This window comes from Thermobia domestica, chromosome 1 (assembly GCF_964235325.1).
Source record: "Thermobia domestica chromosome 1, izTheDome1.hap1.1, whole genome shotgun sequence".
Classification (NCBI taxonomy): domain Eukaryota; kingdom Metazoa; phylum Arthropoda; class Insecta; order Zygentoma; family Lepismatidae; genus Thermobia; species Thermobia domestica.
Window position 1 is genome coordinate 186,758,842 of NC_137454.1, and position 16,121 is coordinate 186,774,962.

Consider the following 16,121-nt stretch of genomic DNA (forward strand, 5'->3'; position numbering starts at 1 on the left):
TTTTTGAGTTTTTCCAGTAACGTCTGAGAAAGCTTACCATTGCTGAACGTAATGTTTTAAAAAAAAAGTTCTGATCGCTGTTCTACAATTGAAATTTTACATTCATATATTTCTATAATTAAGCTTTAGATACTTAAATACTCATAAGAGCATTGCAGTATAATTTACAATTCATGAATTTCAAATTGAATCAGAAATAGGAAAGACAACAGTCTACGGCAAGTAGAACGCCTTTTAGGTGTCAGTGTTACAATATTTCAATCCCCTTTCTTCTAAATAAGAGATTAAAGAAAGAAAAAAACAACAGATAAATGGGTTACCAGTAAGTGTATCTCTAGAAATTAAGTCAACAAAGTACGTTTTAGACTATTAATTGTAGAATTACTTGAAACGATGATGCAAGCGATAACTAGATTTTTAAAATATGTTTAGAATATAATATAATTCGTATGCTGCATAATATTATTACAAATATATAGTTATAAGTCTGTTAGTTCCTTGACATCTGTTTGCATAGTTTACATTTCCTTGGTTGTATGTAAAATAGCTTTAAAAATGAAGAAAAGAAAAATAACATAAAAATATACATTTTTGTATCAAATTGATTTAAAGTATGTATGATATAAACACGTAGAGAAATATACAATTTACAGCTGTGATAAACTTCTGCAATATACTGACATACTTGAAAATGATACTTAGTTTTGCATTAGTAAACGCAACTTCGAGTCATAATAGTAAGTTAAACTAAAGAATAGTAAGTTTGAAGAGAAAAATTATAAATTTAAGGGGAAAATGGTGTAATTGTCTGCGTTGCTGGGAGAGATCAACACCATCTTTCAGTCTTCTTAATAATAACCATGTCCAAACTCTCGAGGCCGGCTTTTGGTCTCAAATGTCGTCGAGCCCAATAACTAAGCGGGAGCATTTGTGAGCATGAGTGCTACAAGCGAACACTATATTAGCGCTAAGCCAGAATCTAAGTCCAAGCGAGCTCGAGCTCTAATGAGATTAGTGAGTGTGAGCATGAGTGAATGCGAGATCCATGAGGGATAGCGAGTTCGCAAACCCCAATGAATAAATTGGTAGTGATATCAAGCTAGCGCGAATGTTACTGGGGACAGCAAGGCCGAGATCGAGCTGGTACGAGTCTTGAGTAAGGTGAGCCAAATTACGATTAGTGAGCAAGAGCACCTTTGAGATTAGTGAGCCTGAGCCCATATAAGCCCGAGTGGACTCCAATTGTAAAACGGACATGTATAAATGTTAAAACTACAAACGAACGACGATTTTGAATGATTTGAAAAAGTACCAGGCTTTTAACAAAAGAAATTGTTAATTACCAATATATCCTCAAATATTTTCCAAACGTATCGAAACAACAAACTAGTTCCGTCTTCAGTAGTAAGGTAGCAAGGATAAAAATGGATTAGAGAAATATGGCATGGGAAAAGGAATACATACCACCAAAATAAGTATAACGTAATATGTGGGTACCAGGCTTTTGTTTAAATCCTTTGCCTTTTCTAGGTAGCTTTTCGTTGGTCTCTGTGTGTATACGTATTTGTCGTTGAACAGCGCCTCCATTGTCACTGGCGCTATTGCATTGCCATTTTGCCATTTACCAGGGATGGACTGGCTTCATAAAAAAGCGGTGGTACAGGTAAGGCGCCATCTCAATTGTTCAAAAAAGAGGCCACTACGTCATTCATAGTCCGTCGCTATATACATGTCGCACTAGGTCGATGTCTATAATCACATAGGATTTTACTGTTCCATAATATATAATTTCGAAATAAAGATACTTCAAACGAATGTTTGATTACAGAAGGCAGCCACGGCAATATAGCTGTAGCCTTATGTTAGCAAACCTTACATGTGTCGTGAGCAGTTATTACCAACAAAGATACATATTTTGGTGAAATTTATATGCAGAATTTTAGTTTCGTTATTAAATAGATATTTGGAGGAGCGCTATAAAAGGAAGGGTGCACCGGATATTTGCCAGTGGCTCAGTTACAGCTAACCTTGGACCTGTCTGGTCCTTTTCTGACATATTGTGTGTTGATACTGAGTCGGGGAAGTCTCGTAATTGTGGGGACTCTACTCCGCTACTGTCACTTGAGAAATTAATAAATGTTTCGAAAAAAAATCTCAGGAATTTGTAGTTACAAGATTGAGTCGTAAGTCTTGCAATATTGGACCGATTGCTCCCAATCGGGCTTCGCGCCTAAGGGGGTCCGCGCTAGTGCCATCTACTCTACTGTCCAGTCTAATCAACTCTCCAGTGCAGTTTTAACAGCATATTAGGCCCCAGAGGCAAACAAGTGTGTTGTGGTCCCTATGACTAAATTTTACTCCTAATACATGTAATTAATACATGCCATTCTGCTCGCGGGGCACGGCTAAGTGGCTATGGTACGTTAAGATGCCTCCGCTACTCTCGGTTGTCAAGTATACACAACAACATATTATAATACAGGTACTGTACATCCATGGACTCCACAAGGGAGGGTATTTCCTCTCCCTTACAAGTAAATGAATAGTTCGTATTAAGTTTCCGGGCATAAGCAAATATTTTCTGAATTTAACGCTGCAGTAGTTTCTTTTTATTTCTTTTACGCTAACGACTTCTGTTGTAAAAATAGATATTATGTCCAGGGAGTATTCTGCACACCCCCAAAACCCCTAACACTCCCCCAAATTTCCTTACACATACCCATGGGTGTAAAAGTATTGTTTTCTTTGAGTACCCGACTAAGTAAAAGTTCCTGGCTTTCTTACTGATTATGTCATGTGATACTATCGTGAGTACCGAGATGGTACCAAATAAATCAGACTTAGTGTGACTTTTTCCCATATCCTTTCTCTTATTATAGCTATAATCAAAATACAAAACCACAGGACAAACTGTGCCCTCTCCTGCGAAAAATCCCGTGGATGTATTTTTTAAAAAATCAAGTCAGGAAAACTGAATGTGTACTAGTACATATTAAATAGGTGGCTACTTATGAAGGTTTGTCTTCTAACTCAAAAATCCAATGGAGAATATGTAATCCATCTTCCATCAGTTCCTTAAGGTTTGTGATCGTCTCATCACTATTTCATTTTATCTGCAGTAGATAACGATTTCAAGTTGATTATACCTTTCATAAGTAGCTACCTACGATGTTCTCACTAGCGTATATTAGGCTTTCCTAACTGGAATTCTTTTCAAGAAGATATGCCTGTTAAGACATCTTTGAGCCAACGAATTCATATCAATGTGCATTTCATTATGTCTTACAAATATAAACATATGGAAACGTAGACTTCACCGTTGTATTTCTCGTAAAATTTAGCCCAATTTGATATATTACATTACTCCCTTCCTATTTAAAAAAGTCGAGCGAGATACAAGATGGCCGACTTCAAGATGACGGTCATGATAAGCATACCTCAAATAGATGTCTATTTCCTCCCGATGTCGGTTAATGTTTTTTTTTTTTTTTTAATCCCTCTACCCGTTTTACAAATAAAATGAAATTTTCAAACTAGAAACACTTTGTTATGGCTTATTCCGATCAATCAAGTTTTTGGCCACTGCGGCCATCTTTATGAACGGAAGCACTTTAAATTTTGCTTACGCTCGTTTCTCTATATTCCACACTTCTCTGCCAAATTTGGTCAAGAAATTAGATTTCGATATAGATAGGTTTACTTGTAAGAGAAGAAAACTGTGAAATCCTGGTACAGAGCCTTCTTAAAAAGTTGCGAGACACAAGGGTGAAATATGTATTTTAAAGTTCATTCACTGTCTGCATTTCCATTTGAGTTATTTCTGTAAAAAAAAAAAAAAAAAAAAAAAAAAAACTGCTATAAGCAATGAAAAGGAACGTTTGCACCAAAACATTTTGCAGATGAAAAAACATTATAAAGGGAAATGGGTATAATCATAAGACCAGAAGGGAGAACGACATCTATGTATTGGTTCTACAAGCCTTGGTGTAAGTTAGTTGTAAACCTGGGGCCCCGCAAAATGTTCCCAATCGGGCCCCGCACCAACTAAGGCCGGCCCTGATTCTGGTACACACATACCTGTGTATTACAGTGCATCGAAAGCAGGTTAACATTTAAAGTATAGCCGTGTTGGATTATACAACCACCTCCCTCCCAGTTCCTTGATTCAAGGTCGATACCACGTCTTGTCCTTACAGCAAAGAAATAAGTCACTGTTGTTTCCACTTCCTGTTGATTTTTGAAACATTATGATTTCAGGAAGTGCGCTATGTAGCGAAACAAGTGGTAGTCCGAAGACACAAGGTCGGAACTATATGCTGGGTATGGCATCAGTTCAATAAATCAATTTCCTTCATTTTTGAGTTTTTCATTTTTCAGTGTGGTTTTGCGTTATCCTGTTGCAACATGGTGCAGTGCAGCATATATCCGCTGCAATTGTTCGGAATAAAGAACGGCATTGATAATACGACCGTTAGGAAAGAACTCAAAGTGAATTACCCCTTTGTAGTTCTACCACGAACATAGATAATTCCACCAACGTAGTTTCACCACGATTTTAACTAAAAATAAACCAATCAAATATCGAGACTTCCCTGAAAACATATAGGCTAACACGTCCCGCCATTTATATGCACTCACATAAATTTTGGAAAGTCGGCGCCGTTGCATAGAATTATTTTTTGCTCTAAACTGCCCTGTTCGACAACCAGTTTTGGAAGTTGGTCTTTGCTCAACCACTGTTTTTACACGTTCGGATTTCGAAGAAACATCCATTTTTCGTCACGCGTGACAAGTCCGTTTTAGGAAACCCACATCACGCGGATTTTGCAGCAGTTGTCAGCACACTCTAGCCATTCTTTTCTAGGTTTAAGCTGGGGTCAACGAATATGACACAATACGGCAGCTCCTGATGTTTTTTCTGAGTTCATGAATGTAACGTACTCTAGTAGACTAGGACATGCCGAATTGGTTTGACAATCGTCATGCGCTGATGGATGCATTTTTCTCAATTGCTTTTCGTATGACTGTAGAATTTTTACCCTAGGACGGCCTGACCTTGGGTGATCCGCAACATTTTTACAACCTATACGAAATTTCTGGAACCAACGAGTTGCTGTACTTTAGTTCACTGTTCTTTCCCATTTCTTATGAAAAATGGCTTGGGTCGCTGCGGCAGCGTTATTCTCGAGTTCTAATTCATATAGTAACAGTTCATATCAGAATTTGTTGAATATTCACCATCACTGCCACTAAAAGCTGGCTAAAGATACTGACGGAATGGTGGCCTAACAATTAAATAGCCCACTTACCACACTATCTCTTGGGCCTGTTTGACCTATTACTTACAGTCGATCATTACGACTATTCTTGCGTTGTGAAAATATTGAAAGACTTATGACTCATCCTTATACATTTATGTTCACTAATCGTTATATTTTACTTTCTTTAATAGTAGTACTGTCACTTTTTGTTCAGCGCAATGAATAGTGAACGTAAATTACGCCGTAGCGTTTACAAACACCTTATACTACAAATAAACTGTGCTTCAAATAACACCACAACTTCTCCCCAAGGTGAAGATATTGACATCCGACTATTCGAATGCAGACAATCGCATTCATCTTCAGGGATTGTAATGAAGAGATCGGAGACGTGAGTACGTATATATAGTGACTATTTAGGAGCAGAGCTGTGAATGGGGACTTGTGATTGGCTGAGGGAAAAATTCAAGTCAATCAGGCACCTGCTTCTCTCAGCCAATCAGAAAGCCAAAATCGTAGGATGTCAATATCTTCACCTGTTTGATAGCCTGAGAAGACTTATTAAAATCAGATCGTCAGGAAAAATTCAAGTCTTTCTTCAAATTCCTTTACGGGAAGGATAAATTTCGCAGTATACGTCATTTTCAAGAACTGCGATTCAAGAAGGCTCGTTTACTTACGCATCTTCCCTTTCTACTGATATGCAGAGACGAAGACTTAGTTCCTGATGTCATAAAACTTCGCTTTCATCTACACTCTCCAGCAATCACACGGATCTTGACACGCACCAGTCAGGCTATAGTGAGGGAAAGGATTCACTTTACTCGCCGTCAATTGGATAAGATTGACCGTTCTCACCTGCTTTCCCACCTGAAAGTTTTTTCGTTTCTGTCACGATTTGACTGGGAATATGTGGATGCAGCTACCACTTGTAGTGTCGACTTACCCCCCCTCCCATAAAGTATCTTCCAAGCAAGTTTTCACCCCTGCAGATCAGGCCCGCAACCAGACACATAAGTTTAGGGGGGCCATGAATAAGGGGCAAGTCGTTAAAAATTCTCTTACAAATATCTAAATTGTGATTTTTGTATTAATAATAGCATTTTGTATTGAAGTCTGGAGGGGCCATGAAAAGTTTAGGGGGGCAGGCCCGCCTGGCCCCCTCTAGTTGCGGGCCTGCTGCAGACCAAGAAAGCTAAAGCACCGAGATCCAATGAGAAGTGCATCGTTAACCTTAAGAGACAAAGAGACGACGCCAGCACTTGAGTGCTCAAGAAAGGATTAAATTTCGCACCCACGCCGAAGTATATCCCCACCGAGGAGATCATAGCTGGAATTGAACGAGCTGTTAGCCACCTGCTATCGGATATGAGTGACGAGATACGAGTGGAAGCCAGAGAGGTCTTTCTGGGGCCATTCTACCAAAATCCAACATAAAGCAGAACGTACTGCTCTTGAGTCGCTTCGTGATAACCCAGAAATAACAGTATTGCCAGCTGACAAGGGAAATGCCACCATCCTACTGTCTACACAAGTTTATAAAGAAAAGATAGCTGATCTACTAGATGATCCTCGCAACAACGAACTAACCAGAGATTCTACGTGAACCGTTGAGAGGAAAACTAACCTGTTTCTGAAGAAGTCTGGACTTCCCGAAGATCTGAGTAAGGGTCTGTCCGCATACGGAAGCCAACCACCTCGACTCTATGGTTTACCAAAAGTTCACAAGATTGGTGTACCTCTGAGGCCGATTGCAGCGACATAGGGAGCCTAACATATCACCTAGCAAAGTACCTCACGTCAACTCTAAATCCGATGGTTGGAAACTGTGGACACCACATTAAAAACTTCTCTGATTGTGTTAAGATCCTGAAGAACCTGAAAGTGAATCCAAATGACCTCTTGGTCAGTTTCAACGTAGTTTCTCTGTTCACAAGTATTCCTATCAAGGATACGATGCAGCTGATAAGAAATCACTTCAGCCCGCAACTAACTGACCTGTTCCAGCATGCATTGACCTCCACGTACTTTTTATGTAATTTATGTTACTATGAACAAATGGATGGAGTAGCCGTAGGGTCTTCTCTATCTCCTGTCATTGCCAACTTCTATATGGAGTGATTTGAACATGAAGCTCTCGATGCGGCGGTTCTTAAGCCGTCCTGCTTCCTTAGATACTTTGGTGATACTTTAGCTATTTGGCCACATGATCCTGAAACACTACAGTATTTTCTGGAACTTCTCAACAGTCGTCACCCTCTAATCAAATTCACCATGGAGGTGGAGCAGAATCAATGCCTTCCCTTTCTTGATTTTCTTGTTCATTGTAAAGTTTATGGAGCAGCTTCCGTAAGTGACTTGGAAAGTTTACAAGAGGAATTCAACCATCTTTGTTCGACGCTACAAGAGAATGGCTACATTCTTAGATATCAACATGCCCATAAAAAGAGCCGTTATTTCGCAACATAAAGTGATCAAAAAATGTTAAGAGTGAGGATTATATTTCCACTACCGTATTACTTTTCATCGGCCGCACCTCCGGTAGACTCAGCAGAATACTTGCTAGACATGGTATAAAAGTTATTCATAAACCTCCAGCCAACATCAGATCATAACTCAAACCAGTGAAAGACGACCTTCACCTGCGTACACCTAGTGTATACTATATACCACGTGAATGTGGCAAAGCATACATAGGAGAAGCTGGACGTACAATAGAACAACGATGCAAAGAACACAACAGCTACATAAGACTTCAACAACCCAAAAAGTCACGACTAGCAGAGCATAGCCTAGAGCTTGGACAAAGAATCGATTTTACAAATACCACTATATTAGTCAAATCCAACAATTTTTGCACAGAACAATGAAGGAAGCCATAGCTATCTCACAGGAAAGAAAGAGTCTTAATATAGACAATCTGTTTCAACTCAGCCCTATCTGGGAGGTGCTTTTCAGGAACAAAAAGGAGACATTCAACAAAGCCATTTCTCGTAGCCACAACAGCCAATCAGGAGCTAGAATCCATGGGAGGAGCTATGGGGACATGGAGGCATTGCCCCCAACTTTTTTTTTGACAAAAATGAGTTATTCATATTAACTCCTTACTCATCTAGGAAGTATTCCACAGGTCCGAGCAGACAATTCATAACTCCGCCCATGCCAGTAATCTTTAACCAATCAGAAGTCAGCATTTCCCTTGGCTAATCACAAGCCCTCATGCATAGCTCTGCACCTAAATAGTCACTATATATACATACTCACGTCTCAGGTCTCTTCGTTACAATCTCTGAAGATGAATGCGATATCTGCATTTGAAACGTCGGATGTCAATATCTTCACCTGGCTGACTGCCCGAGAAGACTTATTAAAATAATGTTGCCAGGAAAATTTCATTGTATTTGCGATCCTGTTATTATCCGTACGCCATATGAAGAATAAAATTTAAAAAAAAACTTAGTACATGGAACAATTTTTACCTAAGCAGCACTGTATTTTTTTTTATCGTAACCAGTCCAACCGACATTTGATGTAAAAGGGCAAAAATATTTAGTGAAATTTTGTGGCGTAAATACAAAGTCAACTGACATGATTTGTGACAGGTTTAGTGCAATCTATTAAATTCCAAATACCTGCAAAAAGTCAGGAAACAAACGCTAATATTGTAGCTATTCATGTGTAAGTCTTAATTAAATCTATAAGCAGTTTTGCTTTCACCTGTTTTACAGTTTTGATCATTTGTTTTAGCCTGCCATCTATCAACAAGTGTATAAAACACGATTTAATACTTCTATGATTGTACAAATTGATTAATACTTCTACGAATGACGTCAATTACATTCAAGAATCTTGTTCAGGTTTCTTGAACAATATTTCTTTCAACTGACGTAAATTTGGCGCATTGAATGATCTTGTTCAAGCTTTCTTTGACCGTGTATAATAAGCATGAGGGGCGCCAGTTCAACTTTATACCGAGGTGTGTACCGCAATGTCTTTTAAGTCCAATATCCGAGATGTTCGTCCAGACTATGAAGATCAGTCATTGTGCATTTAATGTTGCGATTGATGATAAAGTACGCTGTGTCGTCCGCGTGTGTTGCGACTAGGCAGTGACATGGGGTGATGAGTGTATTGTGTATATAAGAGAGGGAGAGAAGGGAACGAAAGTAGAAATTGGTTTTGTAAAGGAAATGGCTAATCCGAAGCGAACAGCAAATGTTAGGTTGCTGAGGAAGGAGCCAATGATGCCCAGAAACATTGTGGGTATCTACAGTGTGGAGAACTTTTAGAGGAGTCTGTCATTCTTTTGGTAAAAAGCCTACTTGACATCCGAAAATAAGTCAAAAATACGCTCTCTGTTATTGAATGTGCCCATCAGATGTTTGAGATCCAACAAGCTGTGTGATTGAGTCATCCGGATTAACGGCAAATAAGTTAGTCCCAGCCCAGGCTTGTAGATAGGGCGAGTAATATGTTATCGAACACTTCACTGAGGTAAGATAATAGACTTATGGGGCGATAGGTTGAGGTAAGGGGGATTTTGCCTGGTTTGGGGATCATACAAATGAGAACTATTTTCATGTGGCCGGAAAATGTCCCGTCAAGAAAATGGCATTGACAATCCGAGTAAGGGCTACTGTTCGTTTTCGAGGAGTGGGTTGCTGCTAATCTGCGAATGACGTAGATTTAGTCAATGTGTAGTTCTTCTTCAAGAATTGGCTGTCTGTGGTGTCGCTTTCTTAGTAGTCATCTAATCGTTGCAGATATGATTGTGAATTTCGAATCGTAGCTCCAGTCAGTTTGCTAACAGTTCTCTCTTCTTTTTCGGAATGAAGCAGAAACCAGTAGGTCCGTGTAGTCTGGCTGTCCGAGAGCCCAGTTGGTCCTTACTTTTCATTAGTTTCCAGAAACTAAGACTGTCCAAGTAACCGAATGCGAGTTGGCCAACAGTTGATTTTTGGTAGAACTACTATTTTTAAACGGTCGGTAATACCTTGATTATGTCCGCTTTGCATACTAGTTTTCAACTAGCCAATTTTCCTCGGAAAAACAACGAAATTGACAACAAGTTTCCCTTAAAACCATTCAAAAAAAATGTTCTTCATACGGTGAACATTAATTGATTGAATTCGACAAAATTAGCAACCATAAATTATAGTTGAATTAAAAGTGAAAATTCTTTGATTAAAATCAACGGTTTTGACTATATAAAATTCTTGTTTCCAAAGTTGTTTTATGCACGAAAAATCACCTCAACCGTTAAGCAAAGTTGGGCCAACTATTTTGTTTACTTGTATGAAGGCTTTGTGTTCCTGTAGTTCGGTGTTCCATGCTTGTCTCACTCGGTGGTGTAGTCTTTTCTTAATTCGGTCGTGTAATTTATTATACGACATTTTTAAAACTGAACGTGGAGTTTGGAATGCTGTTGTCAGTTGACTTGTCCATAGGTATGTTGTTTAGCCAATTAGATACTTGGGTCGTTCAGGGCACACGGGTTTCAATCCATTTACTAAAATTGTAAGAAAATAGAATGTCAACTAAAAGCAATGAATTCGTGTTATTATTCAGTTCAAAATATCTTGTCGTCGCGAATTCTGTCGAAGAATTTGAAGCTTAAAATATGTAAAACGACAATTATGCCTGTTATTCTGTATGGTTGCGAAACATGGTCGTTTACTCTGGGGAAAGAACGTACACTGAAAGTATTTGAGAACAATATCCTGAGACGAATAATAATCGGACCCAAGAGAAACGGGAATAGGGAATGGCGGAAACTTCATAACGAGGAACTACATAATTTATACCGTTTATTAAACATTGTTAGGGCCTTCAAATCTAGGAGGCCCACCTGGGCAGGTCATGTAGCCAGAATGGAAGAAAATAGAAACTCTTTCAAAGTCTTAACTGAAAGACCAACTGGTAAACGACCATTAGGAAGACCTAGGCACAGATGAGAGGACAATATTAAGATAAATCTGACAGAAATAGGAATACAAAGCAAAAACTGAGTCCAGTTGGATATGGATAGAAGTCGGTGGAGAGCTTTTGTGAACGCGGTATTGAACCTCCGGGTTCCATAGGCCATAGAGTTAGTTAGTAAGAAAATATACTCACAAAGTTTGTGCTCTCCGTTTAAATACATGGCGAACTTTTTTTTTTTTTTTTTTTACATTAAGAGCTATTTACAATATCTGAACAAAAATCTTCTAAGCACTGAAAGAAAATCCAAGTAGATGTCTTAAATATGAAATATCTGCAAAATAACCAATTGTGGATTTGAATCCTTTGTGTACTGAGCTCTTCACTTCATGATCGAAGCGATGGCATCGTTTATTGTTTTTGGTGTGGTTATGTTTAAGTGCAGTAAAGACCTCAATTCGTGAGCTTTTTTTTTTTTTTTTTTTTTTTTACATGTGTTATAACGTATGTTGGTGAAACGGTTAGGGTGACTGGGTTATGGTTTGAGTGGAGGTAGTTAATGGAGTTAGGACTATCAAGGATGGCAACATTTTGGAGGAATGCCATGTCTAAGACATAAGGTGCAACCCTATTTAATGGGAAGTGCGCGTGTGTTCTAGTGGAATTATTAGTATAACGCTACTGTTAGTGAGGGTTTGGTATAGGGTTCTCCCGATTGCAATAGGTCGCCTGGATTTCCATGTTTGATGATTGTTTAGATCTCCTGCTAGTAGGATGAGGATGCTAGTGTATTCACAGGAATTATTTCATAGTGAATCATTACAAAATAATAGTAAATGTCTTAAGAATTCCTTTTCGACCAAATTTAAACCATTATAATAGTGAATTGGTGTACACATCATGGATCGATTCTCGATGTGAGAACATGTCTTTTCCCTACATCAGACTGTATATCTCTTCTCATATAGTATCGGTATGGAAAAGAGAAAGTAAACCTAAAGTTAATTTATATAAATTTCCTTTAAGTTAACCATCCCACGTTGACACTCTGAAGCTAAGAAAGGCGATGATGATTAATAAAATGGCAGAATGAAGAAAGTGGAAGGAAATGGAAGAACCCCGAGAAAACTCACGTACATTGTGTTTATTTACCAGAAAGACTGCTTGACCCGAGTTGGGATAGCACAAGTGACCCTACGCTCCAGAAGTGAGCACTCTACTACTGAACCACCGCAGTCCCAATTAACATCATGACGTGGATTTGTTCAGAACTGAATACTGGTGCCGTATCATTGACATTGAATTATATTACACTTAAGGTCAATTCTGTACGTCCACGTCCGAGTTTAATATATCTAATTATTGTGAAGGACATGTGTTCTTTAAGGTATTGACTTCGCTAAGCCCTGCCAGCTTTCCAACATGACAATAATGACTTATGAATTGGTTAGGTTAGGCTAGGTTTGATTTCCTTCACTTACTTAGTACATAGGTTTGATAAGGAGTGGCTTATCAGAATATAACCCTTGTTTAATTATGTGGACCTGGGTGCAATAATGGTCTAACCAACATCCATATCCCTAGGTCCACAACATAAATCAAAAACAAATTGCAAAATAAATCTTAACTTCCTGTATAAATTCTACCGTGCAACATACAAGTTAAGAGTTTCGTAGTATTTGCTGTCAAATATTATTATTATTATTATTAAGTATTTTGCCTTTTGGAAGGGACTGAGTCTAAAGAGGCGTTTCTCTCTCTCTCTCTCTTTATTTTAAATAATTTTGGACCTAGAAACGTTTCTCGATCTTCAGCTTCCACTTTTAATTCCCAATATGTTCTTTTTTTCAAATCATAGATCATTTACGTTCTTCTTCCTACTCCTCGCTTTCCTTCCATCTTTTCTTCTATGATGGTATGAAGGACAATTTCTTCGCAACATGTGTCCGATCCAATTAACTTTCCTACGAAGGATGCCAGCTAAAAGCGCTTTTTTCTCTCTTATCCGTTTTAAAACATCGCTTATTTTCTCCGTCCATTTTATCTTCTCCATCTTCCTCCAACATGTTGAAATTCTAAATATTTCTTCTCTAACTTCCATAATGTCCAAGTCTCTGAACCACACAATCCAATGCTTCATAAATAGCACTTGGCCAATCCTTAATCCAGTATTAAGCCTGCTGGTTAAGAGTGATCTTTTCTTATTGAATGCTTCTTTGGCTATGGCAATTCTTAACATAATCTCTTCGGTGCAATAAGAGTCTTTCGTCAAAACACTTCCCAGATACTTCAAATTATCGAGCTCTTTAAGTTCTCTTTGTTCTACTCTGACAAGTAAGAGGACGTTTCCACGAGATATTCTCATGACTTTCGATTTTTTAAATGTTGATTTCCATTTTTTGATTGTCTCCCAGTGTCAACTATTTTGTCAATCATCTCATGTAGTCGTTCTTCGGTTCTAGCTATAATAACTGCATCATCTGCATACCTGATCTTGTTAATGATCTGCCTCCAATCTTGATATCTCAAATTCCCATTAACGCTTCCTTCATTAAATATTCATTGTAAATGTTGAATAATTGGGGCGAAATGCTACATCCTTGTCTGAGTGCTCTTTCAAGCTCCATACTATTGGTTTCTCTTTCACTTATTGTCCTATGTACAAGTCGCGAATGAGTCGTCGGTCTCTCCAGTGGACCCCAAAATATTTTCAAAAATTGGTCCAATTGATCTAGTCAAACGCTTTTTTTTTCAATCGAAGAATTACGAACACAATTCTTCCTTTACGTGAAGAACTCGTTCTGATATAATTCTCATCAACCCAAAAGTATTTCTGGGGCCTTTTCCTTTCCGGAACCTAAATTGATCTTCCTTGCTTTTTCTTGGTTAATACAATCATTGTAACATCAAGAAAATCCTTTGGCCATTCTCCACTTAGGTAGATCTTGTTAATAAGTGAAGTCAGTACTTTCATTGCATTGTCTCCTAATCCCTCGAACAAATCTGCTGGTATGCCGTCATCTTCAGTGGTCTTTCTCCTTCGCATGTCTTTGGTGGCTTGTACTACTTCACTTTTCAGTATACTGGGTCCTTTTTCATCATCATTCACCTCTTCCTCTGCTTTGATCGCAATATTTTTGGGTGGTTCTTCTGATCATACGGATCTTTTGTTTATTCCTCCCAAATTCTAAAGATTCTTTGATGATCAGTGACTGCATGACACTGTTGATCTTCGATTCCAAACGTGTGTATACTTTTGTTAGCTTCTCTTCCTAATTCTCGTGCTTTCTGATATATCAGATCATATCTACCGCACCGCTGAAGTTCCATGATTTCTTCACTGTGTGAAATGATTTTCAGAAGGGAGTAGACAACTTTAAGCCTGTATTTCTCATGTTTTATTTGTTGTTAGTTAGACTATTATTGCACTCAGGTCTACAATGATCAGTCTAGTCAACATGAATCAGTGGTTATGTAAATATAACTAACTAACTCTATGGCCTATGGAACCCGAAGGTTCAATGCCGCGTTCACAAAAGCTCTCCATTGACTTCTATCCTTATCCAACTGGACCAAGTTTTTACTTTGTATTCCTATTTCTGTCAGATCCATCTTAATAGTGTCCTCCCATCTGCGCCTAGGTCTTCCTAATGGTTATTTACTGATTGGTCTTTTAGTTAAGACTTTGAAAGCGTTCCTACTTTCTTCCATCCTGGCTACATGACCTGCACACCTGATCCTCCTAGATTTGATGACCCTAATAATGTCTGGTAAACCGTATAAATTATGTAGTTCGTCATTATGAAGTTTCCACCATTCCTCATTCCCTCTCCTCTTAGGTCCGAATATTCGTCTCAGGATTTTGTTCTCAAATACTTCAGTTTACATTCTTCCCTCAGAGTAAGCGACCATGTTTCGTAACCATACAGAACAACAGGCATGGTTATCGTTTTACATATTTTAAGCTTCAAATTCCTCGACAGAATTCACAACAATAAGATATTTTGAACTGAATAATAATACGAATTTCCTGCTTTTTGTCGACAGTTAATTTCTTCGTGAATATGGTTTTGGTCTGTAAATATTGATCTTAGATATTTGAAAGTATCCACTTCATCAAAAGTTATGTAAATATAAATTTGACAAATTAAGTATTAAAATAACACAACTAAACTGCTTAGTGTATTTGTATCTTCGTTTAGAATATGTTCAAATAACTAATAACTCCCTACTTACCTGAACTTTAAACAGATCCACCCACGAAACAAATACCTTGTTAATTCTTGTATTATCAAATGATTTTCGTCTTTTTGGCGTAAAGAGACACAATTCGCGTTCTTTCTTCTTTCAAAGCCTTGGTTGGGGTTTGATATATTCAAATGCAAACATGACTCCTTGTCACCTGTAACTAGTAATTGTTTTGCAGTGTAGTAATTTAAATTTAAAAATTGATGAAAATAGAGATTAATTATAAAAGATCTCTGATAAATTATGGTCTTCATTTTCTTCTGTAATTTTAACTAATCATTTAAATGCGATACAACATTTAAAGTGTATAATTTATTCTTCTTTCTTAACCCAAATTGAATTTCTAAATCTTCAAGTGCAGACGTAGGTTCCAGTTAGTTATATCACTGAGTTTTGTTGTGAATAATTGACTTGTAATACGGGCGTCATGTGGGCAGGGCATGGGTCAATTGCTCCCTGGGTTTGAAAATCACATGCATTTTTAAAACTTGTATACTAAAATATTAATAAAAAATGTGAAAATCTTATGTCGGTGAATAAATTGCCCGCCTGGCAAAATCTGAAATGATGCTCTGATTTATATTATAGTAATTATAACCTAAAAAATGATGAAGGTGATGAATGATGAAATGTGGCAGAATCATTATCTTTTCGTGCTATTTTCTTCTTTATTTTCTTGCAAAATTTATTTCG

At 37.9% G+C, this 16,121-nt stretch overlaps 1 protein-coding gene across 1 annotated transcript in view; it reads right to left on the minus strand.

Moving 5' to 3' along the window:
• LOC145691950 (cilia- and flagella-associated protein 99-like) overlaps nucleotides 1-15,622 on the minus strand; it is an 83,163-nt gene extending 67,541 nt beyond the window's left edge. Inside the window, exon 1 of the mRNA XM_081767254.1 lies at nucleotides 15,417-15,622. The gene's annotated coding sequence lies outside the window, so the exon portion shown is untranslated. The remainder of the gene's footprint in view (nucleotides 1-15,416) is intronic.
• Between the last annotated feature and the right edge of the window lie 499 nt (nucleotides 15,623-16,121).